The sequence below is a fragment of the Ammospiza nelsoni genome, chromosome 3 (genome assembly GCF_027579445.1).
Source record: "Ammospiza nelsoni isolate bAmmNel1 chromosome 3, bAmmNel1.pri, whole genome shotgun sequence".
Lineage (NCBI taxonomy): Eukaryota > Metazoa > Chordata > Aves > Passeriformes > Passerellidae > Ammospiza > Ammospiza nelsoni.
The window spans coordinates 73012924-73035076 of record NC_080635.1 but is presented as its reverse complement, the minus strand read 5'-3'; positions in this window follow the sequence as shown (position 1 = coordinate 73035076).

Genomic DNA, 22153 nt, shown 5'->3' with positions numbered 1-22153 from the left:
GGAGTGCTGAAATGCCTGGTTTTAGTGAATCCAGCCTGACAGGATCCGGTGTGAAATCAAATATCCTGAATATGTCTTGCAACTAAGAACTCATATCCAACTTATAGACAAAATGAGGAGAGCAAACGGATGTCCAAAATATTGTCATGCTCATTAAAGGACAAAAACCATCCCACCATAATGCAGCTTTTCAGTGTTACCATTTAAGAATAAAAGCTTTTCTGAAACTCCCCAGGCTTCTTTGTATTCCTACCACAAATATCAGTTAGTCCACTTGCATGGTCCCAGCACCTCTCCAGCAATATACAGAACTGTAGGAACTGGAAATCATTTTTCATTTCTAGTAATAGTGTTTAGTTCAGTTTTTCTGATAGTACAGTTTCACACTTAAATGGAATAGATTTCTTTTATATCCAACTGATAAAGAAATATTTTTGTAGTCTTAGTATCATGTTTTAGAAATATTTTTATTTTGCTCTGTATTTTATGTAGGTATTTATGTCCTTCTGGTTCTTCCAAGATGCACCTCATTAGAGTCTTTTAGTTTTTGAGTATCTCTGGAGGAGTTTAATCTTTCTCCACAGAGTAAGGAGACATTTAAAGAGACCAACTTCTAATTGTGTGGAAGATGGCCTAGCACACAAAGCAATAGGTCAATGTCCTGGGAAGAAGAAGATGAAGATTTGAAGCAATCTTAAACTGCATTGGTCCTAAGACCAGATTTACCATACCTTTTACCATTTGCCCTACAGTCTACAAGTTGAGGCTAATTGTTGCAGGTTTGGTGCCAACCCATGGCTTTAATATCAGGAGGCAGAGAAGAAGGGGGAAACAGGATAATACTGAAGGAATTTTTCTCCTTAAAAAAGTATCCTTAAAATACCCCGTAAAGGCCTAAGGCCAGATCCCATGCTCTAAAGTGTCCCCTGAGGATTTCCCTGCTTGTGGTAAATTACATTGCTGTGTGGTGAGCCATAAAGGAGCAAAAGGGTGAAGAAAAGTGATTGCTGTTCATTGTTTTGTCTGTTTTCCTTGTACCACTGGCAAGGGTCAGAAGACAGACTCAGAGATTCAAGAGAATTGTTAAATTATTGTATTGCCCATACAGTTTGCTTGCTGCACCAGGTAATTTGTAGAATCAATGCTAATAAATAAAACTCTGTTCCTTGATTACTCTTTCCTATGTAAGGGTTGACTCTCAATTTAAAAGGAAATAAGGATGTGGTCATAGACAAAAAGGTCAGTCCACCAATTTTATTTTAAAAAGTGCAACAAGGCTTTGCAATGAGGAGAACTGTTGCAAGAAAGTAACAGACAATTACTCAGCCAAACAAAACAGAAACAAGAAAGAAAGTCAATTTGTTTACAAAGTAGGGGATGTGACCATCCTGTAATAAAGTCCCTTTCCACCAACAGCCTAAGTCATAAAGCTTAGAATTTAAGATAAAGACCTGTGATAAAATATAGAAACATTTATAGCAGGAAGAGGACAAATTAAATCCTAGCAATTTATAGTGAAATATTATTATATTTTGTAAAAAATAGTTAAAAAATGGAAAATTTAACTTCCTCTCCCTATAATTTAAAATTACAAAAGAAATATACTAAATAATTATTTATTATTATTTAAATATTATTAACTCTTAATTTAAAAGGAAATAAAGAGGTGGACAAATAAAGGTATCACCATTAAAAAATCCAAAACCTAAACCAAAACAAAAATGAAAACGACAATAAAAAAAAACCCCAAAAACCCAAAAACAGTACCAAGAGTTGACACAGGTCATCTGACTGACTGTTTCCAGTAGATTTATGGATGTACCTGTCCTTGCTTAAATCTTAGGCCAATTTATAGACTTGGATGAGATCCAATAGTATACTGGACATGGTTGTGATGGACATTATTTTATTCCATGTGGTGCTGTGCTTTGATTTTGTGAGTAAGTTCTTACAATGCACTGGGCTATGGTGGAGCAGCACTTGCACAGCATCAAGTCTTTCTTTTTTTCCAAATCTGCCCCCTGCCAGCAACTGTGTTAGGGGCACACCACAAGCTGGGGGGCATGAGCAGGAGGAGGGGTTACACAACCAGGAGAGTTGACTCAAACTGACCAAAAGGATATCCCCTGCCTTAAAAAATCATGCTCACCAATAAAAACCTATGGAATAGGGTTTCAACAAGAAGATAGACATTGCTCAGAAAGTGTATGGGAATCTGCTTGGGAAAGCTTTTTGCATCACTTGCTTTGTTCTCTTCCCTTCCCTTCCCTTCCCTTCCCTTCCCTTCCCTTCCCTTCCCTTCCCTTCCCTTCCCTTCCCTTCCCTTCCCTTCCCTTCCCTTCCCTTCCCTTCCCTTCCCTTCCCTTCCCTTCCCTTCCCTTCCCTTCCCTTCCCTTCCCTTCCCTTCCCTTCCCTTCCCTTCCCTTCCCTTCCCTTCCCTTCCCTTCCCTTCCCTTCCCTTCCCTTCCCTTCCCTTCCCTTCCCTTCCCTCTTCCTTTTTAAACTACTTTTATTATGGGGGGCTGTTAATCTTGCTTTCCACAGTCCCACTGCAGGAGGCAGGGAGTGATCAGGTCGTTGTGTGGTGCTTGGCTGCTGCCTGCGGCTAACTCACAGCATCCAGTTGGAGACCAGGCTCAGGTACTTTGCCAGTGGAAGGTGCCTGAGTCATCTTGTTATTCACTAAATTCATATATCCATTTTTAATCCTTGGTCATCTCCTGCAGATAATCTTTGGGTTAGAAGGGTTGTTCTGACTATTCATTGTTGAGTTATTCATGCACAAACATTTTCAGAAAAAGTGTGGGATCAATAGAATCAATTATTATAATTAACTGGAAAACAAAAGAATCACAAGTGATCTAACACTGCAGCAGGGCATATTTTAGTTGCCTATTAGGAAAGTTTTTATCTCAGGATGGAGTTTACTGTCAATAACAATAAGGAGATCAGTCCGAATATCAATATTAATTCAGACTTTATTGGATGTATTTTAATGATAAAATTTGATGCATAAAATTACCTATTAGCCGATTCCAGCTATTATTAGACAACTACTGGAATTCCCTCCATCCTGGGATAAGGTTTGTCTCCCAGGGTGGATTGTTGTATTGCTGTATGGCACATCCATTGCATGACCTTGGATGCATCAGATACGCATTCATAAAATAGCTACTTTATGAATGCTTAATAGCATTTTGGGAAAAGATTGTGAAGTGCACAGATATTATGGTGATGGAAGCTGTATACATTCTAAAGTGATTGTTTTTCTGTTTGACTTTCACTTCTTTTTTCCTCCTGAAAAATCTTGGGTTCATTTCTAAGGCATTACATTGTTGAAGTCACAGGGAGCTTCGCTTGCACAGGGTCTAGATGACTGAGTAGGCTCTGTGAGTGATGAGGGACTGTTTGGCAATTACTTTTGAGTCGTGTCATTATGCTGAATATCATCCAGACTCAAGGCTATGTCTGACTCATTAGATTTGTGGAACATTTTTTTGCCATGGTATAACGCAGCATTTACATTCAAGCCACAGCTCTTGCTGTCACTCTACTTTAACCACATTGTATCATGCTATGTTATTTTGAGAAAATGTAGTACGATTGTTGAGATATTCAAGGTCTTGATAAGCAACTGATTCAGTACAAACCATTAAAATGTGTACTGTATAATGGAGGGACATGACATTGGTGAATTGTTTCCTTTTAAATCATTAACTGTCCATTGGTGAGACAGTTTAATTAAAGCTTTAAAAGGCTAAGCTATTGCTAAGAACTGGTAAAGAATGACAGTTGTATGGAAGAGTATCTAGCAAAATATTTGCAAGACATATGAGGTCCATATGAGAGAATATGCCCATCTTGTCCTTGAGTTTATCAACCATTTCCTCCAAAAAAAACATTATTTGCCTTTTGTCACTGGGTGCAGAGGTATTTAGAACAGAAGGGATGTTCATTTGTCCAGTTGAAAGAAGTACAAGAAAGTAAATTCTTTTATCAGTCTTTACTGAGCCCTAAGGACATCCATCTGGAGCTCTGGGTTGAGACCTGGGTGTGGCAGTGCAAGGGAGACATGGATGTGCTGGAACAAGTCCAGCCAATCTCCACAACTTAAGGGCTTGGAGCATCTGTTGTGAAAGGGGAGACTGAAAGAGCTGGAACTTCTCAGCCTGAAGAAGAGAATGATCAGGGAATGACTATCAATGTGTATAAATACCTGATGGGAGAGAAAAGAAACTGGAGACAGGTACAGTGGTGCACAGTGGAAGGACATGAACTAAGAAATACATGTCAAAGCACAGAGACTTGTTTAAACAGAAGAAAAACAAGGGGTTTTTTACTGTAAGAGCAGTCAACCACTGGTGCAGGTAGCCCAGAGAGGTTGTGGACTCTCCATCATTTAAGATACTCAAACATAAGTGGACTCTGTCCTGACCACCTTGCTTTAGCTGCTCCTGCTCTGGAAGAGGTCTTGAACTCTGTGATCTCCCAAGGTGCCCTCCTGCCCCAGTGGTTCTGTGATTCTTTGATTATTAATGCAAAAGACTTTCTCAATGTCTGTGTCGCAGATTCCCAGCTGCATTGCAGAAGTGCCTTTCCCATCCTCTCCTGTGTATATCTATTTAATCACTCCTTATAACATTAATAAAACCTAGTAAAGAATCTAGTTGTTTGCCAAAAGGGCTGTGAGCTATGAATTAAGTTCCTACTCATTAAAAGAAGTTCTGAGCAGATATAAAAAAAAATTTGCACTTTGTTATCAGCAGCATAATGTGGATGTGCCCAGAGCCTAAAATGGAATGTCCATTTCTGGTAAGGAGCAAGTAATGCCTCTATCCTTGCTCTCCCTGCCACAGAAGAACATCAATTTATGTCAATTGTGCTGGTGGCTTTTGTGTTACAGACACCTGTCTACTCTGCGCCAGTGAGACATCAAATCATTTTAATTAAATTTTCTCTAGAGGGAAGTTTAGCAGAGCAGGATGTAATTATCCAGGTAGGAATTTTGTAAGAACATTGAACTTTACATCCTCTGCTTTGGTTAAAAGTGTCATTGGATGTTTAATGAAACAAAATGGTCAGGGACCTCTGTTTTACTTTTCATCTAAAATACAGTGCTTCATTCTGAGTCACAAACGTAGATTTAGTGAAGAAACTGCTAACTAATGGACCACCACCACCACTTCATTTAGCTTTTAGTCCCAGTACAGCACCTTCATGTCTCGTTTGTGAGAAGTGTTTCAAAGCATCAGGTCAAACTTCATATTTTAAGGTAGCTGAACAGGAACACAGTCATGAACACTGTAAGATTTCAGGGTATTTTTGTGAGAAAATGATGTTTGTTTTTAAATATATTTTGCTCCCCGCAAGAAAGTCCTTCACACAGGGGGATGGCTGTCTCTACAGTTAGAACTTATGAATGAAAAGTAAATCTACTTCTCCACTGAAATAGAAAATTAAGGGGTTTTTTAGAATTTATTTATATGCCTATCTATAGTTAATTTGGGCTGCAGCTTGGGTTGCAAATCAGCTTACCTAAGAATATCATTTTGTTTATGCATCTGCAGTTGTCAGGTGATATATGAATTAGGCAAGTACAGGCAGAATAATTGTGTCTCTCAATGCAAATACAAGGTGTCCTTAGAAATCAGAGAAACCATGTTCAGCAAGGAATTTAGCCTAAAACAGATGAGAAATTCCTGCAAAGTACTAGGAAATGTGCCACTGCTCATGTCTTTCTTTGCATTTTTGGGGATTTTTTTCACTTTGAGACAGTAAATTCCATGTAAGCTTCAAAGGGCACACTCAAATTTAGCAGGCCAAAACCACACTATCAGAGCTGAGATTTCTCTGATAAATTTATAAATATCACTTTTTGTTTTGTAGTCTGTCTTGCCATTGCAAATTAGTGGCACTACTCTTGCAAAGTCAGATCAGACAACATAGTGTCACAGCTTTGGCAGGATGGAACCAGAGAACTGAGGAAAAAATATCTTCTTATTAGATTGAAACTCGAGCAGATTGTCAGCTAAAAGTGATGCATTCAGCCCACAAATTTTGGAGAAAGGATAAAAAATGCAATAATCAAGTGTTCTAGCCTGTAAAGTTTGGACCGGTAAGTTGCATACAGTCCTGCATTGGCTCCATTCAGTCCCCAAACCAGTGCAATTACTGGGGTTTTGGGCTCCCTCTTACATTCCAAAATAATATTATTTTGGGAGGGCTAAAATATAAAGAAGGAAAAAAGCAATAATAAAGTTTACCAGACTTGGAAAGAGAACAGAATTTGGCATCCTTTTTCTTTTCATCTATGCTTTGCTGGATGTGGAAATGAGCAGAATCAAGGTTAAGGTCAGGTGAAATGTTTCATTTACCTTGAGTGGAGCCCCTTGTCAGCACTGCAGGAAAGAAGAGCAAATCACCCCAGTTCTGTGATACCATTAGGAAGACTTTTTTCACAAAGTCAGGTGTTTACTTCAGAAAGATGTTCTAGATCATTGATGAATCCCAGATGTAAGACAGAAAGACCTTATTGTCCTCTTTCCAATAGAATTTTCACATCCATAGAAGTGGATCTTGATCCCTGTTAATTTCATGTTAACTGATGCATGAAAAGACATAACAGACAAGTTTTTTTCTGTTTCTGATCTCTCACAAGAGACCCTGAGATCTTTTATCCTTAACATGTTCCTTAAGCGCCTGAGTTAGATGCATTACTGGAGTTAAAATTTTTAAATGTAATTGGGGCAGAGATCATAATAAATTACTATTAATTCCTATATCAACATTAGAAAGGACAAAAAGAAAAAAAAATTTAAATAATTCTTCTAAAATTAATTAGCTCTATCTGCACATGCAAATATTGAAATTTTAATGAAATTTCTGACAGATCCCTCCAAGCTGCTAAGCAACTTAGAAGAAGAGAGGAAGAGAGAGAGAGACATAGAAAATAAGAGACACCTTTCTGAGCAATAGACTTACAATATGTGTCTGGCAAAGAGATTATCAATAAACATAAGGTATTTTAATACTGACAAAACATTCAAAAGATGCAGCTTATATTGCTGATAAGTAGCAGTACTTCATATCTTTTTTCCCTTCCCATCTAACTGCTGTGCATACAGGAAATAGCTGAACTCTTCAGTCCTTTATATTCAAATGAATGTTTTCCACCAAAATATTTATTCAAATAGGAATGGTAGTCATTTTCAGATTCTCCCAGGCAGAGTGGAAACAGAAAGATAAATGACTTTCTCACTTACTTCAGTGTTATTGTTATCATATATTGTGTGATGTTCCCTCATTATCTGTCGGTACACAAATCCAAGCAATGCATAATTTCTGAACCAAAAGTAAAATAGCAAAACATTTTTCAAGATGTTTTCAGCATTTTTAGATTTAGATGAAGGGAAAAATGTGTCTAACCCTGGCTGATAACAGATATTAAAATTCTGAACATATACACAGTCTTGAGGTACCTGAGCTGACAAGCAGCCAAATTCTTTCTCAAGTTCTGGTCCTTTTGTTCCACTCAGGTTATGTAAAATGGAAAGATCCTAAATTTAAACATCCATGGATGATAAAAGCTGATAGTGCTGATAAAAGTGTGGGATGGTGGGCTCTGCACTAATGATTACCTCCCTCCATACTGAAAAAAACCATGATTTTGTGAGGGGAGGGACACTGCAGAAAATCAGCGTTCCACAAACTTCTTTTCAGCCCTCACAATCTAGGCCACCATGGCACAAACATTTAGGTTATGTAACCAGCTCTCCAAAAGAGAGAACTCACCTGTTGCAGAAGGAGATTTATCCCAATACAATTCCCAAGGTGAAGGTTTCCTCTCCTTTTAGCATACAAAATGTAGATTGATTAATGTGAGAAGGTGTGGGTGAAAGGAATCAGAATACTATAATGTTAGGAGATTTCTGAATTTATAATTTCAATTATACTTTTAACTACTTACACTTTAAACAAATAAAATGAGATACAAAACCTGAGAAATGCAAACCAGAGGCAATTCTTATATCTCACTTTATGTGGTTACTGAAGCACAGGTAGGTTCTTCATCTTCCAGAATTTCAGAAATATATACATAGTTAGATCATTGCTAGCATATAGATTTCATTTAATTTAGGTTTATACCTAAATTTTAGGCCTCTAGAGAGTTCCTAAAACCTACATTCTTAGAAAGTTAAAATAGAAAGTAAAAACATTTGAGGATTCCGGAAGAGGAGCCTGTTTTCCTAAATTTGAATTTAAATAAAAAGTTTATGCAGCACATCTACCAATATTCCTCCTGCAGACTTCCATCTCAAGGAGACAAACACTAACCTAACAAAGCACCACACTGGGAAATGAAGCTGAAATTACATGTTTAGGGATTCAGATGTCACAGAAGAACATTGCTGGATCTTATATAGATCAGTAGTTCCTAAACTGACTTCAAAATTAATTCTTGTATTTATCATCTCTCTTCACTCTGGTCACTAATATGTTTTGGGTTGACTGGGAAAGATGTGTTCCCAATGAAATGCTTTCTGTTTGGCTTCAAAAACTGTTGCATGCATTAAACGTTAGACACATTTCCGTATTCTTTGGGCTTCTTTTAGTGTGTTCTGTTATTTTCCCCACTAAAATATGTAAATATCAGAGATAATCATGTTTATTTCATGGTTTTTCTACCTGCCTTTAGAGAAAATTATGTAACATGATAGGAGTCTACTTCTGATGAAACTTAGAGTGTAGCTGCTCTGAAAGAAAGCAATCGGAAAGATCAAACCAGTTAAACTGGAAGATTAGCTCTAATAAATAACATGAACCTCAGCTCATCCCTCAAATCTGGGGCACTGGTGAGGTCTAAGTTAGGAACCCAATTTTCTGACTTCCTTCAGTAGAAGTTAACAGCTAAGTATTTCTGAACAGCCTTTTCATACATCTGAGACGTGAAATGCCTTCATAATTACCCCCTGTAAAGACAGCCTAAGGGACCAGCTTTCTCTAACAATGCATGATCAATAATGCAGTCTTGGCTGAAATCCTCAGGTATCCAGCTGTGACCTGTTTTGGGTTTGTTTGGGTCTTTTTCCTTTTTTACCTTTATTTCACTTCACGGCTCCCCCAGTTTCTAATCTGTAGAAGAATTTCAACTTTCTTCTGTAACTATTTGGGCATCTAAATGCTATAGCTTGGTAGGGACGTTGGAACTTTCCAAAAAGCCATATAAAGTACTTACGACTCCAAATGCATCTCAATCTGTAAAATAATACTTTATCTGTTTTGTTTTCTTTTCTCCTCTGAACAGCTTCAAAATTCATGGTAGGTCAAGTCCAAAATTTTATGGGACTTAACCATAAAAAGAGAGATATTTTCTGTCTTCACTGGTTTGCAATTTTCTTTTTAAATTTTAATTTCAGCAAATATTTCAGAACCTAAAATAATTTTGAATGACCTTTATTTTTCCTCAGTATCCCTTTTCAAAACTATTGATCCCCCAAGCTAAAAGTAGTTTGCAAAAAGGCCTTCCACAGTACTTTAAGTGCTCTCTATTGACTACTTTGCAGAGAAAAAAATCAAAACCAGCCTCTCCAAGTATTCTGCAGTATCTATGACTAGACTGCATAAGCACATGAAATTTAAAACTGGAACTTAAAAATCATACCTTTGAATTTTTAAAAGTTAAAATTTAGAATAATCAAGATTTTTTGTTTTGTCATGCTTCAGGATAGTAGGAAGTTCACAATTAAGAGTGATACAAAGGAAAACTCTTAGTGGGCAGAGTGTTATAAAATTTAAATTTCCTGAGGTTTCTGGCCTACAACTCTGAATTCTGCCATGAGCCTGGCAGGATCAAGATCTATGGGTTATTGACCCAAATTCATATGACTTCGGCTACGTTCTTAAATTTCTATTTCTAACTTAAGACTTAAAGGAAACTATGCTACAAATCCCTGTAAGCTATATGTCCCTGAATAGGATATCCACTGTATCAGCCAGCAGAGTATCCAAATTTCTGTCTTCCAGTGTCTCTTTTCCACAAGTAATATTTCAAGTGATAGCAGTTAATTCTTACATCTGACAGTCTTCATGGACTTTCACTTTCCTCCCAATCTTATACTTCAGACTTTATACTTCAGACTAATTCAATTTATCTTGTCCATTTTACTCAAACAACTGAAACAGATCTATGGTAAATTAATGTACTATAGATAATTTGGAATGCAGTGTGAGAATTCAATGCACACCAGCAGTACTATATTACCTAAGGATATAAGATTTTAATTTAAAAAGTTAAAGGTCCATAAATCACACTCTATCTACACTTGTCAACATTTCTGACAACCTATTTTAACATCTAGAATTATTTCTTTCTTTATCACATAAGAGATTTTAGTTTAACTCCACTTTACCCTAGAAAAGGAATCAAGGAGCCTAAAGTGATCAGAAAAAGGAGGAGAATGTTGAAGAAAATTTAAAAAAGCACCAGCAACTCACTGAAGACATTCTTAAAATATGGTGGGGGTACTCTTAAGGTGGATGAGAAATGAGCAAATAACCTTTCTGTGGTGTATTTATTACCTAGCTTATGCAGATAAGTCTAAGACCTGAGATATAGGACTGAGAATGGACGTGTGCTGCATGGTAGAAGATAGCTGGTGACAGCACCCCTGACAACCCTAGTTTAAGAAATCCTGCTTAATATTCCAAAGCTTGGGGGCAAAGTGATGACCTCATTCCAACCTGGGTCTGTAAACAGCAATTACAAGTGACTAGCAGCAGGAAAATATACGAAGAGACAAATTAACATCCATTCTGACTCCAATCTGGAAGGTAGTCAAGGTTTATTATGTTGTCCTCCTTTCTATCTCAAGGGCACACTTTAAAGCCTACAGCACACTCTGTGTTGCCATGGCTCTCTTCCTAACAGCTGTAGAAAGCAGGTAGTTCAAAGCCACCACACAGATGTCTCCAATGCATGAGTTAAACAGACAGTCTTAATGTAAACACAGTCTTACATCCTGCTACAAAGGGTAGCAAAGAAAGAGATAAGGCACGGAAATTTCAGATAGGGAAACAATAATTTTATTTTTTTTTCTTAACTATTTAGAGTTAGACTCTCAGGAAGTGAAGAGATGAAAGAAAACCATTTTCAGTTAGAGTCCATGATACTAATGGGAGTTCCAGCCTTCAGTGTCTTTTACACTTTGATTCATTTTCCACTAAAATAAGCTCATACGTAGAACCAAAATTGTAGGAAGCTTTCATGATACCCAAGAGAAGATTTCACAATAATATTCTCATCTCATCTGCCTCTCATCCATCCTGTCTCGGCACACCCTTCCTTAGATCCTATGCATTTCCCAGCAGCCCAACATCACAACTTCTCCCATGAGCACGTGCCAGATGTAGTTGACTCAGAGAATTTCTTTAAGTTCCAGCCCCACTTGGGAGGAATGTGTTTATCCCAAGAAAGAGGTAAAAATGTCTACTAGATTATAAACCAAATTGTTTCCCTTTTGTATTAAACACTCCAACTGTGAACTGTTTAGAGTCCCATGTCTCCCAAAAGGCAGCCATTCCTGTGCAGCCTACCTGGGTTTACATCCTGACATTGTCCCCAGCTTTGGAAAACCAGCAAAGCAGTTGTATGCTTCTGTCACTTCACACTCCTGCTTTGCCCCATTTGGTATCTTCTCTCAGAAGATTTTTTTTCTAGGCACGTGCCTCTTGTACAACTCTTTCTGGAATTTTGGAAACTAGAAAGTGGGAGGAGGGAAAAAAATGTCAGAAAAGTAGAGATACTACTGTACTGGATGTTTCCAAGCATTAATATCTCCAGTTGAGAAACAGCAATAAAGTGGACAATGACCAGAGATGCAAATTCAATGCAGATAATATATCAACATTTAAACAACACATGCATCAAAATGATCACCAAAGGAAAAAACAATAAATTATCCATGTTTTTAACCTGCCATTTATATGAACCACTGCTCATTACAGTTTGAAAAGTTAAGTATAATTACAGCAAATGCATGATGGTAAGTGCTTTTTTCACAGAGCAAACCCTTTCTCATGGATTATTTTCCACTGAATTCTTTTTATGATAGGATTTATCCCACCTTATTACCGTATTTTGGAACTGGGCAGCTAATTTTAGCCAGCTGAAGAGAAGAGGAGGTACTTTCAGCAAGCAATTTTTTCCACATATTTGCGTTGTTATGAATTGGCATTCTGCCGTTACACTGATAAAATATCTTCAAATTTGCTGAATGGAGGGAAATTAAGGTATTTAATGACTCATATATATATATATATATATATATATATATATAATGCATCAAACTTTCTAAAATTGCTACAGGCATTTTTTTCATTCCTTTTGGGCTAGAAGGTAAGGAAGTTGATATCAGCCTCACTGTGGCTGTTTGTCTGATTCCACGTAATATTGTTGAAGTAAGGGTTTTTCATTAAAGTGGAAATAAATTTTTTATTTCCTTCCTCAGCACCCAAGTTCACATCAAATACAAAATTTTCCTTCATAAATTAAAAATTCCACTCAGTACTGGGTTTTTTCCTTCCTGATCTTCATGGTTTAAATGTGTTTAAATTAAAAGCCATGAAGGTACAGTTTCAAACCATTGATTCCAACATTAAAACCTCTTTAATATATGATATTTTCAGTCTTAGGAAGAACATACATAGTGTGATCAAACCACCTCTCATCATTCTCATGGATAACGTAGTGGCCTGAGCATTTTAGTAGGTCTGTAACTTTGTTTCTGCAGCTCCTGAATGTTTTACAGGGGCTTTTTCAGAATTTTCTTCAAATTTAGTACTACGTTCAAAAGATAAACATCACTGCTGGCACAATTTCTGAGTTTTGCTGCAATAATGTCTTCCACATAAAGACTTATGAAATTGTATATATTCTAGACACAACCTTGGCCAATGAAAAGTCTAGCCTTACATAAGTTTTTCTAATGCAGATGATTTTTCTGTTTGCCTCCCCCTCCCCTCCTTTAATTCCATATTTACCGAGCACACTGTATATTATTATTCTATGTATTCTCTTCCTTTTCTGCTTGTACCTCTTTCCTTCCATGGTCATCTCTCACTCTGAAGAGCAAAATTTCCACTGTTAACAATAACAATTTACTCTCTTAGTCAGGTCAGGTACTTTACGAGTCCAAAACTATGAATACTTTGAATGTGGTGAAAATAGAAGTTTCGTGATATTGAATGCATCACGAATGCATATTGAATGCATCCTCTTGTGCAATAATATAGAAAATTTAGCCATGACAGTTTCTGTTCTAACAATATACATTTAGGATACTCTCCAACATGGGTCTGTTGCAGTCTGGTCTGTTTGTTGTGCTCCTAGATGCTCTTGACTCCTGGTAATCTGATCTCATTTTAGCTGTGTCTGTGTGTGTGTGTGTGTGTGTTAACTGTATGATTTTGATATTTGATCCCTGGGTCAATCACAGGATTACCGGCCTCTTTGATTTGTTGGTTTTTTTGGCAGGGGGGAGTTGGGAAGTTTTTTGGTTGGTTGGTTGGTTGGTTGGTTTGTTGGTTGTTTTTTGGTTTGGGGTTTTTTTTGAGTGGGTTTTTTATTGTTTGTTGTTGTTTTTTGCAGGGTTTTTGGTTATGTTGTGTTGGGTTTTTTTGTTAGTTTGCTTATTTATTTGGGGGGTTTTTGCTGGGTTTTTGGGTTGGTTTTTTTTTGTTGTTGTTGTTTTTGGTTTTTTTGATTTTTTTTTTTTTTTTACTTCTATCTTACTTTCTAGACAACAGAATGAAAAGGATATAAAGGATAGTGGATATTATACCCAGGTCAGAATATTGTCAAAAGTAATGATGTAAACCTGCTCAGATCACTGGAAGTCACTTAATCCTCATCCACCTTTGTGGAATAATGTGTCCTGCAATATGATGCAATAAATGCTACAATAATTCATGCATCAATGACCCATGTGAGGATGAAAGTCATCTGACTGAAGAGGAGTTGAGCGTTCCCCTTTAGCCACTTATGCTCTTGCTACAGTACTTAAAGACAAAGAGAACAGCATAACAATTGATGTAATTCAGATCACCCTCCTTACATGCCTATTTCAGAAAGGGAATGAATAATGGTCCAAGACACCTGTCTTGTCTCTAAAAAGAGCCTCACTGATCACCTTTCCCTGGGTACCCAACTTTTAAATTGCTGACTCTAGCTCTGCTAACTGAGATTCAAAGTTTTAGCCGTCAACTAAGATTTCTACTTAGCAAATGATCCACATATTTCCTTCCTGAAAATATTTTATCTCATTCTGAAAGAGACAGAAGTTTTTTGGAAGATTTTTCCTGTTAAGCTAATTAATGCAATTACCTTTCCCATCTTGACTACTGACATCAAGGCCCAGAGTCAAATACTCTGCAGTGCAGTTCTTTGAGATGTAATAACCAGTCTTTTCTCATCTATTCAGCATCAGTGAGCACCTTTACTTTGGGCTGTGCTGTCAGTGGTCAGAAACCATGTAGTTAAAAAAAGTGATCTCATTCACAATCCAGACGAAAACTAAGATAAATAAGCTTTCTTTTCCCTGAATTGGTCTCAGGTTGTAGTCAACCTAAAGAAATTACAATAAATTATGAGTATGCAGAAGAATTGTTCATATTCCAAACCCAGTTAACTGTTAATCATCTCAGCAAACCTGTTGGCTTGCTTTGCATTCTGGTACAATTAGATGTGTTAGAAATCCCCTAGGCATGCTGTCTTCACAGGCTAATTTATTTTTATGAACATCCCAGGGACACCGAAGACATTTTGCTGAACTTTGTTAACACAACTTGCTGTCAACCTGGCGCATTAATGAAAATAGTTCCACCTTTCTGATATGCTACCGACATTTAATTTTAAAAGCACAATTAATATATGCAATGTTGTTGTGTCTCTCTCTCTTTCATAAGCCAGTAAACACTAACTTGGGATTTATTAACTGCTAAAAGCAGTAGACATCCAATCAATACAGTATACTTCTGGCATGTGAATGTGGCAAGAGCATAATCAATCTTTTGGGGAAGTGTAAAACTTAAATCCCAGCCATGTGAGAGGTTTAAAATCTGAGAACATTGTTTTGTTGTTTGAATTATCTTGGGTTTTGTTGCTTGTCTTTTTTGGCTTTTTGTTTAGGTTTTTTTCTTGTTTGGGTTTGGGGTTTTGGTTTTGTTTGTTTGTTGACTGGTTTGTTGTTTTGTGGGTTCTTTTTGGTTTGGGGAGGTGTTCATAAAAGAAAGAATCAGCTAAGATTCTTAGCAAATACATTGGTTACATTTTACATGGGAAAATACCACAATCACCTCACAAATGCCGCAACCACTACAAAATACAATGGCCATGACAAAATACCATGGCTGTAATACCTGGGATCCACTTGAACTCACAGCCTCCTGTCATGTGGAAGAGATTAAAAGCTTCTTTAGCTGCAGCATGTCAGAAATTCATTGGAAAGTCATCATATATAGTGGATTGTTATCAGACAGCATTTGGGTGGCCCAACACTCTATCCTCCACAAGTCAATAGAACATAAATGCTAATCAGTAGATTGTATTGTGTCAAGCCCAACTTGGAAATCTATTTTCATCCTAAATTCAGGCTGTGGTTCCAGCATCAGGATCTCCATGTTTTTCTCTTGGAAATCTAGCCTTGTTATTGGGCTTTAAATAACATGAGAATCATTTTTAATAAAATAAGCTAAATAAATATGACATTTTGGTATCAGGGTAAAATATTTCTTTCTGTATTTTGATTACCACAGGTTGAAAATGCTATTTCAAAGAACCCATTCATGGTCTATATTAAACATAAGAAGTTAGTAATTCATTTTCTGGAAGACAATATTATATTGCATATGATTATTTTTTAAATGTTTTTATCTGCAGACTGAATGACTGTCCCAAAAACTGAAAACTTTGTCCATAAAATTATGAGATTAGATTTCTTCTTTAAAAAAAAAAAAAGCTCAGCACACAGGAACAAACCCTGTGTCTTGAAAGTCAATATTAGTCAGTGTCTAATGCAATTTTTGGTGATTTTTTTTTAAATTTAATCTTAAAATTTAGAACAAGAGACAATATTCCTAAAAGTCAGCTGATTAGAACTAAACATGAGAACATCTAACCTTCAAATGAAAAATATATCCTGTTGGGTTTCCCATGTCATGCTACTTAATATTTGGCAGCATCCAGATAATAATGCTGGCCAATAGCAGACTCCTGCTCAAATGTCTCACTGGCTTGAAGTTTGTTGTTTAATATGAAAGCAAAGTAAAGCTGGTTTTTTTTTGTTTGTTTGTTTGTTTTGTTTTTAATGCAAAACCAGGCTTTTGACCCAACAGCATGCTTAATCATTTGTGATAAGCATCTACTTCCCTGCAGCATTTAATTATTTCATTGACAAGTTAAAAGCTTTAATCGAGATTATCTGATCAGAATAACTGTCCCACATGCACCACAGCTGCAGTATTTTATACGTCCCACTCAGGGCCCTACAGAATCAACAAGAGTTTCACCACAATGAAGAGTTTCACAAGACACAGGCATATCAGTATTTCAGCAGTACCTATGTTTTGTTTCTCCCGAGTATGTTTTACAGATGAACGTTAAATTCTTTTTATTTTTCCTTTTTTTTTAAATAATAATTGCCTTCTATTCATTACATAAGATGAATTTTGCAGGGAAAAGCCCTGCTGGTCTGCTGGCACAAGCTGTTGAGAACCAGACTTGTCTCTTCTTCATCAGCATAATGCCATCTGCCACAGACAGGAATGAGGAGATTAAAACCAAGGAAGAAGGAAGAAGTCTTTTCCAACAAGAAAGATGTTCATTAAGTCTCTGGTGATATCCATTCAGTATTCTCTAGTTCTAGTCAGAAAAACAGCATGACTGTTCAAAATATATTCCCTGAAAATGAAGTGCATTACAATTAATCCACATGGACTTTTGAAGAAGTTCTGAGGCTCATGCAAAAAAAAAAAAAACCAAAACATTTAAAAAACATTTAATAACACTTTTGAGACAAGGAACACTAAGATATTTTGTGTTTCAAATATTTGAGGGCATTAAGGAAATGTCACTCAGGGCAAGGACAATAGCAAGAAAATTCAAAATAAACTATATTTTTACATAGTCCTGTCACATGTTTATTAAAAAAATATAGGTTGATTCTTTCTTTCTGGAACCCAAAATAATGAAACAACAAACACAAGATGTGGTTTCTCTTTATATAAGGTAATGAACACTATGAAAATATGAAAATTACTTTGGTCTTTTTGCATTAAAGTTACACTTATGCACTTTAACTGAAACAGATCTTCACTGAGCTAAAGTATTGCAGAAATATTCAGAATAGAACCAGTCCCTTAAAACTCATGTCATGCAGACAGAAATTGGATCATGAGTAAATAAAAATGTTGTCCTTTTTTCTTTTCAGACTTTGTGGATTCATGCAGAGAAGTAGAAGGAAGTAAAAGGACTTCCAGTCCTTCCTTACAATTGCTCATTTATAAAACCAGAGTATAAATATTTAAGGTTGGCATTCTAACTACTATTCTAATATGTTTAAAAACCTCCTCTTGAGCTCTGTGAACAGGGCCACTTCATTCAGAAGAACTAGGCTGTAAACCCAAATGGAGTAAAACCCATATTTTCAAGAAGCAATTATCCATCTAGCAAAATAATGCCTACCATACCAGTATTTATTTGGGCAGCAACTTGCTAAAGGATATCCCTCTGGTATGTTCTCTTCTCCATATGCACTGTACAGGTAGACAAAGAACCTAACACAGGATGCTGGACTCCCTCTGGGAACCTAGACCATAAATGCTGTGATGTAGGCATGGTGATGCATGGCAGTACAAGTATGGTCCCAGGCAACACTTGCACACAGCCACATAGGAGAACTACAGCACATTTGGGCAAAATCATGCCCTGTGTCATGTCAGTGAATTAATCCTTCAGTGCCCCCCACCATATAATTGATTATCTCTTTTTAAATGCATGCCCTGTCATTACTTGAGGAAGCTGGCACCTCCTGGTGCCATATTTAACAGAGCATAAAAACACAAACTGCAACACCAGCAAGGAGAAAAAGCTAAACTGAAGAGATATCATCAATACTGAGAGTGGACAGTCATATAGTAATATATCTGTCAATACTGGAATTCTCCCAGGACCATGATTCCTTGTGCTTTTCCAGCACTATCGTATGGCAAGTTTGAACAGATTTCACCTGCTGAAAGTTTGGCTTAATACTCAGCTTGAAGTTACCTCTCCTTTTCTTCACACCATTATACCTAATTTCTATTATGATACTTTAAACAAGGCTCTGCTAACACTGAGCAGAAGAGATTCTGCTCAGGCTGTGCTCTGCACTTCTGTAAAGAGGCAGGAAAACAGTGCAAAAATACTGAATTATGTCAGTGACTTACTGTTTGTCCATTTATCCCATACAGGTTCTCAGATCCACTGTGTGGATTTTGTCCTTTTAGTTTTGTCTCCCAGAATATATCTTTTATTCATTCTTCCTATTCTTTAAATACTGGCTAAATGGTTTCTGCTTTTGCAGCCTGACAACACTCAAATCAATGAGAAAAAAAAAGTATAATTTCTTTCTTTCTTTCTTTCTTTCTTTCTTTCTTTCTTTCTTTCTTTCTTTCTTTCTTTCTTTCTTTCTTTCTTTCTTTCTTTCTTTCTTTCTTTCTTTCTTTCTTTCTTTCTTTCTTTCTTTCTTTCTTTCTTTCTTTCTTTCTTTCTTTCTTTCTTTCTTTTTCTTTCTTTTCTTTCTTTCTTTCTTTCTTTCTCTCTCTCTCTCTCTTTCTCTCTTTCTCTCTTTCTCTCTTTCTCTCTTTTTTTTTTTTTTCCACTGACAGAATTTATTATTCTCTTTCAATATATTGGCCAACACATCTGCTGGTCTATGACACTCAGGATGAAATAGACAATCTCTCCATATCCAGCTCCATGGGGGTTCTGATACTGAATTTTCTGTAGCCAGGATATCAGCTGTACTCCAGGTCTTTCAGTTTTCTACCCAGCACTGAGTATATGTGAGGTGGATTGTTTTTCATCTATGCATAATACAACAATATTCAGTGGACATTTAAGAGCAAGGCTGCAGATTAAGCCCAGGTGCATACTTACAGCAGGTTAGTGAGTAATTTCTAAGGCCATAGGAAAAATTTTATCCCCTAGCTAAGGTGATATTATTCAGCATAGCTCAGCTGGGGCTAATATATGTCACAAATAATTTATTCCTATAGCTTGACTCTTTCTCATACTCCTATGTCACATTTCCCTCCTAAATCATTAATATCATTAACATTTCTTATTTATTGCTGAAAAGTAAGAAAACACACATAATGCATAATCTGCATCTTACCTTTAAATGTCTAAATGCCTTTAAAACTGTAGCCCTAACTGATTTATGTGCATTCAAAACAGAGAATAAGCACCTTAAAAGGTTGCTTAATATTCATAGCCATGTACTTGTCAATTGTTTTTAATGAAAAAATCACAGGAAAATGCTGGGAAATGCTTCAGTGCTTATTGTGGGCAGAGGTTTGTAAATGTATGTCTTCTGAGCTACATGTCCAGGTTTTATTTAGCATCAGTAGAGAAAGATTGGCATTTGGGAACTGTGATTAACCATTCCTAAAGCTGCCACCTAGTAAGATTGAGTCTCCATTAATTTTAAGAGAAAAAAAAAACAACTGACTCTCCATTAATTTTAAGAGAAACTTGCAGCAAGGTCTAAAGGCAAAGCTATCATGTTGTAGACATCGATATTATAAGGCCTGATTCACAAACAATGTCAGTGGGGCAGGGGGAGCACTTATGTGTGTGTGGGTTCATGAGTGTCATCCTATATTTCAGTGGAAATTTATTGGTGACTTAATGGCGTATGGATTCCATTTACTGTTCAACTCTCTGTAATATATATGTAGAACTTTAATTCCTTAGTCCCCATTGTTCCCATGAAAAGTGGGGCAATAATTACTCTTCTAAATCAGATTGTTCTAAGGGACCTGGTCCATAATCTGTGTGAAATATTTCAGAGATTTTATAATGTGAGAAAAGTTGTTTTAACTTGTAATTTCCTTTCTGATTCAAATGTCTCTGCCAAACATAGTTTAAAAACCAATTTTAAAAGGAATCAAACTTTAATTGAAGTGAATTAATCCTGGACTTTGAGTGGTAATAATATCTACAGAATGTGTTGTTTTGGATAAGTCTCAGCGTAAAGATGTATTAATGAAAGGAAAACAACTTTTCATGTTTGCTGAACAACAAAATGTGCAGTAGACTTTCCTTTGTGCTTGATTATAAACTTTTTGAGAAGATAAAGCCTTCTGGCAATACATCAAACCTTCCTGCTCGGTTTCAGTCTAACAACTCCAAACTGAGTACTTCTTTACAACCTCCCTGCACAGTGCTCTTTAGAATGTCCTTAGGTTTTCCTCCAGGCAATGGCAGCTATAGTATGTGCTGAAGGATTTGTCAGTACAGATATTAACACACCATCAAATAGAGAAATTCTTTTTAACTCCATGTCAAATGCAAAATTATCATCACTAACACAAGAACTTAGCAGTGTTCTGTATTTTTTTAATATAATGCATTTTCATTAATGTAGCTTTCTTATCAAGCTTGATAAGTTTGTAACAGACAAACTGTGATGACCTTGGATTGATTCAGCACTGAACTTTTTTATTTGAGTATATAATATTGTCTGGGAATGCCTATTCCAAAAAGGATAATATGGACCCCAGGAATAACTTTCTGCCTTACACAATTAGCTTGTAATTTGTAACTAGTATAATAATTCCAAAATTAAATCTATCTGTCTAAATAATGTTTTATCTGCACATATTTAGAGAATAATTCAGATGCACAAAATATTAACCAGAGCTGAAATTGCACACTTACAGGCAGTACCAGAATATTACTCCAAAACTATTCTTCTCTCTATTAAGTTTTTTTTTTCTCTAAATCTACACAGATTAAATGTTACTTAAATTAGTATATTTAATTTGCTTTTGCATGAAGATATTCAAGTATTTTAAAATAGATTTTCAATTATTCCCTTCCTTGTCTTGGTAAAAACAAAAATGTTGCTGTATTTATTTCTTCATTAGTATTCTAAAAGAAAGAGGTTTGAAGGATTTGGTCTTTTTTATATTATGGACAAATCAGAAGCTGACTGATGGAAAGTTATGTCTTAGCCCAAACATGGTACAACTTCTGTCATAGCTGTAGAGTATCTTTTTGGGATTTTTACATTACCATGTTCATTTTTATGATTGTTATTATTCACAGCAAGTGAGTTTAATCTTGCCTCTGATATACAGCAATGTACCAGGATTTTGGTTTTTTTTTTTCCCTAGGAAATTTTTGTGTTTCCCTCTCTCAACATTTCATTCTCAAGCAAGCTGTAACAGCTTAGAAAAGAGATTTTAAGCTTTAAGACTGGAGACTAGGAACAGGACAGGATAAGGATTTAGGCTCCTTTTCTCCCTGTTAGAACTGAAAAAGGCTCCCATCCTTACAGAATGCACAGACTGTCCACTTCAGATATTCATAAGCCTCCAAATTTCTGTTCCTGCACTCAGCTGTGTGGTTTGCAGTGGAGAGATGGCCAAGTGCTGTGCAATGCCTGCCAACAGAGCCTGGAAAGTCTCAGAACATATTTCCTCCACTCTGCCCCTTGACTCCAAGGTGATTTTGGGCAAACTATTCTGTCTCATTCTCCATACAACAGAGATTGATCTTCCAATGCAAAGAATTTCATTACCTATGGTCACAAAACATGGCAAAAGAGTTATTAATGTTAATGGAATTAGTCAAAATTGAATTTATCAGAGTTCTTTGTCTGAATTACCACCACTGCCACAGCAAAGTCTCCCCAGATCCACCCCTGGCCTTCCCATGTTCACAGTTGTAAACCACCCTTCAGAGTTTGGGTATTTTGTGATGAACACAAATTGAAGGATGTGCTGGCTGACCAACTGTATTGTTCATGGGAGCCTGCCGTAATTAAGCTTGGCAAAGAAATTATTAGCAATCCATCTATTCAGAAACTTAGAAGTTTTTTATTATCTTACT